The following is a 7,500-nucleotide window of genomic DNA, read 5'->3' on the forward strand; positions in this document are numbered from 1 at the left end:
TGTGACTCATGGAAAAGAGATTTTACAATGAGCTGTTTTAATGAATTGACGTGAATTGATTGAATTACCTCGCAATGGATTATTTCCTTTGAGTCCTTATTATGCTAACTTCAATTTTCCTTCAAGATTCCCGTTTTTAGGCTGTGTCAGCACCACAGACTTGTCTCTCTGTGCAGGGCCCTGTCCTCACATCGCACTCTTCCATTTCATTAAGTTAACATTACAAGGTAAATAGTGTACACTTGATAGGGTGATTGTGAAAACACAACCATTCTGATCCTCTCATTTTCAGAAATACAATCTGGTCATTCTTGGTGGATTTCAATCGATTAAAACAAATTACTGGAAGCTGCTGGAATTCCAGAATTTAGGAATACCATGGACTGCAATATGGACTTAGGAATACAGTTAAAATACAGTTTTCACCATGTCACATATTTAGTTTGTTGACAGACTTTGACAGGCCATTGAAAATGCTCATGCCATGGACACAGCAGTCTTGTAAGAGTGAACGTAAGAGGGACTTTTATCTTTACGTGCACAGGAAGTGGAGTGCGGCGATAGCTGCCGTGGCAACTCTGAGCAGCTGGAAGGGATGAGTTGCAAGTGACCCAGCAACAGCCTCTGGCTCTGCTGTGGGCTGTATGTTTGTGTGTATATGTGTGTGTGTGTGTGTGTGAGAGAGAGAGAGAGAGAGAGATTGTGTGTGTGTGTGTGTGTGTGTGTGTGTGTGTGTGTGTGTGTGTGTGTTTGAGAGAGACAGAGAGAGAGAGAGAGAGAGAGTGAGAGAGAGAGAGAGATTGTGTGTGTGTGTGTGTGTGTGTGTGTGTGTGTGTGTGTGTGTGTGTGTGTGTGTGTGTGTGTGTGTGTGTGTGTGTGTGTGTGTGTGTGTGTGTGTGTGTGTGTGTGTGTGTGTGTGTGTGTGTGTGTGTGTGTGTGTGTGTGTGTGAGTGTTTGCGTGTGTCGGGGGACCGGGTGCTGTCAGCAGTAGTTTGTTGTGTTGTTTCTGGCTGGTGGCACGATGCTCATGTCCCCAGCTTTTAATTGAATTGTTCACAGCCTTTCAGTTCTGAATCTTATTTACATTGATTTGTCCAGCACCCCTCACCCCTCCCCCCATGACTTACTAACCAAATGAACACCCAGACACAAACACATACACAACAAATACACACACACACATATATAATTATTAAGGAAAAAAATACTGTATTTACACAGCCAGAGCAAAGTCCACAGTGTCTCTTAGCGGCAACACACACAACCTCCACTCCTATCTCACGTACACACTTACAGATGCAGACCTATAAAACACTTATAGATGCACGCCTATAGAACACTTATAGATGCACACCTATAAAACACTTATAGATGCAGACCTATTCACTCCCATCTCACGTACAACCATCGCTGGTGGTCCACATCAAATCAGAAAAACCCTCTGCTCACCTTCCCACAGTGAGGATGATCCCTGCTTCTGAGGGACCCAGACACACACACACACACACACACACACACACACACACACACACACACACACACACACACACACACACACAGATACTCACAGTGCATTCGGAAAGTTTTCAGACCATTTCAAGTTTTCCACATTATGTTGTTTCAGACTTATGATTCATCAGACTAAATCCTTTTTTCCATCAATCTACACACAAAACTCCACAATGACGAAGACAAAACTGTGACGAAGACAAAACTGTTTTTTTAAGTCTCCGGTATGATGAAACAAGGATTGAACGATTTGATCACTATTTCCAATGGTGTGTGTGGAGTAAACCAGGCACTGAGCTTCGCCTCATTAACGCCATCCCTACAGCCAAACACAGTGGTGGCAGCATCGTGCTGTGGGGATGCTTCTCTGTGACAGGGAACAGGAGACTAGTCAGGGAAGAGTGAAAGATGGATGCAGAAAAATATAAACCAATCCTGAGTGAAAACCTTTTCCAGGCAAAGGTTAGCGTTTTAATAAGTATTCCACCAAGAATCCTGGGGAAATCTCGGTGAAAGTTCTGGAGTGGCCCAGCCAGAGTTTGGAACAAATATGTATGTAAATGGGACATTTAAGCCTTTTATTTTTTAATAAATTAACAAAACACTACAAAACCCTGTTCTACACCCACTAGAGAAGTACTTCGGGGGGGGGTGTTGAGAGAGCAAGAGAAGAGAGGAGAGAGAGAGCATGTGTGTCAAGATGAAACAGAGGAGAAAAGACTGTAATTGTCAAGAGAGAGCATAAAGGAAAGGGATGGCTTTATCTCTCTCTTTTACACATGAAGGGTTGCGAGCGGTCAGGCTTAAAGCCACCTGAAGATTAAGGAGAGAAAACAGAGATAGAAAAATGAATAGAGGAAGATAAGAGCAGAAGAAGAAGAAGAAAAAGGGATAGAAAAAATGAAAAGAGGAAGATAAAAGCAGAGAGAAGACGGCAGGGCTCACATCCCCAGTGTGGCGGGAGTGCTCTGATGTAAGAGGACATTTCATGACTTGGATTGGAAAACAAATGCAGGAACGGGAAGAAGCCCTCACAGGGAATCACAGGCAAGCTGCTGCTGCTGCTGATGCTGATGCTGATGCTGATGCTGATGCTGATTCTGATGCTGAAGCTGATGCTGAAGCTGTTGCTGGTGCTGATGCTGATGCTGATGCTTATGCTGGTGCTGAAGCTGATGCTGAAGCTGTTGCTGCTGCTGCTGCTGCTGCTGATGCTGATGTTGATGTTGATGCTGGTGCTGATCAGGGCTCCACATTAACTTTTTGAAGTGGTTGCCAACTGGGCAACCAGGCTTGATATCTTGGTTGCCAGACCCCAGAAAATGGTTGCCCCAATTTTAACGCCCTGTTATTTTCAGTTATTTCTGTTTTTGCATTAAATTGATAATAACACAGCTATTCTTTCAATAGAAAATTGCATTTAATGTAATTTCATAACATATTAACAGGATGTGAAGAAGAACAGAACAGAAAAGTGTTTAAAAAGTGTTAAAAATTCATGATGTAATACACCGTGTTGAAAAGCTTGATGAGAATCGAGTGGTGCGCGTCACTCATTTTTCGCATCGCGGAATCCATTGGTCCTTCAATTGGTCCTTCAATTGGAGTGCCCGCCTCCGCACGTTGTGCCTCTGCAAATCGCTTAGAAGCTTGAGCGTGCGGCTTTGACTGCCAGTGCTTGTCTAGCCCTGTCGTTCTATAAGAGGAGTTTCCCTGGACCAGGGAACTGTTTCGGTCGCTTAAGGCAGGATATGTTAAGCAGGGTCGACAGAACAATCTACCTGCTTCCTCATAAAGGCCAGGGGTACTTCGCCTCCCATCCCTTTACAAAACCCCGCTTCCTTTTTGGGTCAGGCTCGGAGTTCTCGCCATCATTGACCAAATGAACAACGTTGACAGTGGTTGGCGTGTTTGTTTGATTTGGCTTAATGCCAAATTGAAAAAAATTGAGTTGTTTAGCTGCCGACATTTGACGAGCCATCGCGAGTGAGTTAACGTTAGCCTGCGCAGGTGAAATATAACTATTTTGACTGGGAGTGGGAATCCCAGGCAAAACAAAACGCGACGCATTAAAAAACCGAACACATTCATAATGATATTCACAGATGAAATACCATCGATAAAATATCATGTTTGCACTAAGAATAATAACAAAATTATTATTAATTAGACTTCATGAAATATGTGGGGAAATTGTGTGGTTGCCACGGGGGCAACCACGGGTGCTTAACTGGTTGCCACCCGACACATTTTGGTTGCCCGGGGCAACTGGGCAACCGTTAGTGTCGAGGCCTGGTGCTGATGCTGATGCTGATGCTGATGCTGATGTTGATGTTGATGTTGATGCTGAAGCTGGTGCTGGTCCTGTTGCTGGTGCTGAAGCTGATGCTGGTGCTGATGCTGATGCTGATGTTGATGTTGATGCTGAAGCTGGTGCTGGTCCTGTTGCTGGTGCTGAAGCTGATGCTGAAGCTGTTGCTGCTGCTGCTGCTGCTGCTGCTGCTGATGCTGATGCTGATGTTGATGCTGAAGCTGGTGCTGGTCCTGTTGCTGGTGCTGATGCTGATGCTGCTGCTGCTGCTGCTGCTGCTGCTGCTGCTGGTGCTGGTACTGGTGCTACCAGGTGTAGTGCAGCACTGGGTGCTGACGGACAGAGACATAGAGCCAGAGTGGATGGATTTGTCAGCTAAAATGATGTCAGCAAGCAGACTCACAGTGGGAGTCTCTCTTACTCTCTCTCTCTCTCTTACTCTCTCTCTCGCTCTCTCTCTCTCTCTCATGTGCACTTGACTGCTCTATAACAGGTGCTCACTCAGCATCTTACTCCCTCACCTCTCAACTCACTCCGTCACTTGTTCACCCATTCACCGACTCACACACACTTTCTCATTTGCTCACTCACTCATTCACACACTCACAAGCGCACTTACTCACTCCCTCACTCACACCATTTACTTGCTCACACACTCCTGATCACTCAGTTGCTGTCTGAATCATTAACTCAAATCCTCCCCAGCACTCAATATCTCACATTTGCCCACACTCCCTCACCCATTCAATAACTCACTGCCACTGCCACAAGCATATATATTTACACATAGTAGCTAAGAAACAGACCTACTCATTCAGTACTGTAACTGCCTCTTTAAGACACAGCACTAAAACACAGGGGCAAAACTTACAAAACCCTGTACTTTGATCTCGTATGCTGTAAGCATATGTTCAAACGCTATCATTAAACACAGGAAGAGGTCTCTTATTCCTAAGTCAAGCTGGCTTGAACGTGATAGGGTTGATTGGTCAGTGAATAAGGGCAGCCTCCTTTTGTCATGGAAAACAAAACAGCGTCTGTGTTGGTCCACGTCTGACAGAGCAGAACATATTGTGTTTTGGTCCTCACCGTTGCGATAAGAGCGTCCAATTTCCTGTCAGGGCCCAGTCGTAGCCAATCAGCTTGGAGCACTCGTGGAAATGGCGCTACGCCACAAGTGCTAATGTCATATTATTGGTTAGTTTCATTCCCTTGAGGTCATTTGATTTTTTTTTTTATTTGTTTATTTGATAAGAGGGACAGTGTACATTATTAAACATTAAAATGTAAATGCACCCAATTGTAGCCAAAAGGCTAGTTTCCATTGGCAGTCCCCCTGCCAGAGTAGACTAAAGATAGGGAAGAATTACAGCATAACATTGGGGAGGAGGAGAGAAAAGACAACCCCCAGACTATGTTCAAATCAAGCACGCTGCACATTCATGTTTGTTCTTAATTATTAGATGAGTCTACATTTCCCCTTTACAGCCTGATGTTATGAGTTATTGTACTTATTCTGCTCTCTTTTGAGAATTTCTCAGTCTGGCTGATAGTTGCTTTAACCAGAAACCAGAAAAACATTAGAGAAGTAATGAACTCAAACGTTTTTGTGCCTTTGGTTCCTTGGCCATCCTTCTCTTTGTGTCAGTAGTGTATTGTGGTCAGAAGCGGTGATGTGGTGCGGTCAGTAGTGGTGATGTGGTGCGGTATTAGCGGTGATGTGGTTTGGTATTAGCGGTGCTGTGGTGTGGTATTAGCGGTGATGTGGTGTGGTATTAGGGGTGATGTGGTGTGGTATTAGCGATGATGTGGTTTGGTATTAGGGGTGATGTGGTGTGGTATTAGCGGTGATGTGGTGTGGTCAGTAGCGGTGATGTGGTGTGGTATTAGTGCTGATGTGGTGTGGTATAAGCGGTGATGTGATGTGGTATTAGGGGTGATGTGGTGTGGTCAGTAGCGGTGATGTAGTGTGGTATTAGGGGGTGATGTGGTGTAGTCATTAGCGGTGATGTAGTGTGGTATTAATGGTGATGTGGTGTGGTATTAGCGGTGATGTAGTGTGGTATTAATGGTGATGTGGTGTGGTATTAGCGGTGATGTAGTGTGGTATTAATGGTGATGTGGTGTGGTATTAGTGCTGATGTGGTGTGGTATTAATGGTGATGTGGTGTGGTATTAGCGGTGATCTGGTGTGGTATTAGTGCTGATGTGGTGTGGTATTAATGGTGATGTGGTGTGGTATTAGCGGTGATCTGGTGTGGTATTAGTGCTGATGTGGTGTGGTATTAATGGTGATGTGGTGTGGTATTAGCGGTGATCTGGTGTGGTATTAGTGCTGATGTGGTGTGGTATTAGTGCTGATGTGGTGTGGTATAAGCGGTGATGTGGTGTGGTATAAGCGGTGATGTGGTGTGGTATTAGTGGTGATGTGGTGTGGTATTAGCGGTGATTGTGGTGTGGTATTAGTGGTGATGTGGTGTGGTATTAGCGGTGATGTGGTGTGGTATTAGTGCTGATGTGGTGTGGTCAGTAGCGGTGATGTGGTGTGGTCATTAGCGGTGATGTGGTGTGGTATTAACGGTGGTGTGATGTGGTCAGTAGCGGTGATGTAGTGTGGTCAGTAGCGGTGATGTGATGTGGTCAGTAGCGGTGATGTGGTGCGGTCAGTAGTGGTGATGTAGTGTGGTCAGTAGCGGTGATGTGGTGTGGTATTAGTGCTGATGTGGTGTGGTATTAACGGTGGTGTGATGTGGTCAGTAGCGGTGATGTAGTGTGGTCAGTAGCGGTGATGTGATGTGGTCAGTAGCGGTGATGTGGTGTGGTCAGTAGCGGTGATGTATTGTGGTATTAGCAGTGAGCAGAGCAGGCAGGGAAGGCAGACTGGTGGTCTGTGGGAAGCAGGAGGGCGTGCTGAGAGTCAAAGCTTCCATCCCCAGCTCCCACATACTGTACACACACACACACACACACACACACACACACACACACACACACACACACACACACACACAAACCATCCCCCGCTCCCTCTGTGTTTCTGACAGATTCATGCTCCTCCCTTCAAAACACACACACACAAACACATACACACACACACACACACATACAAAGGCCGCCAACTGCACATACACACACACACACACACACACACACACACACACACACACACACACACACACACACACACACACACACACAGTGCGTAAACATACACATGCACAACACAGATGAACATCTAGAGGCCACCCACTGCACATATACACACACACACACACACAAGGCCACATATGTTCACATACACACACATACACATATGGCCACATATGTTCACATACACAAATACACACACACACATATGGCCACATATGTTCAAATACCCATGCGCACACACACACACACACACACACACACACACACACACACACACACACACACACACCTTCTCTTATGAAATCCTATGAAAGATCTACTTAATCTAGATAATTCTGTTTCACCCAGTGCCACAGCAAAGCTATGTATGTACTCATGGTTACAAAAGCAATTCAGTTTTTAGTTTTTTTTACCCACTATTTTAAATCTTTCTTTTTCACAGCTTCTCAAGCTCTTGTAACTATCAACACACAACCTATGGCAGGTCATCCCGTATTGAGCTTGCCCCCCACCCCCTACCCCCTACCCCC

The sequence above is a fragment of the Sprattus sprattus genome (assembly GCF_963457725.1).
Source record: "Sprattus sprattus genome assembly, chromosome: 17".
Lineage (NCBI taxonomy): Eukaryota > Metazoa > Chordata > Actinopteri > Clupeiformes > Clupeidae > Sprattus > Sprattus sprattus.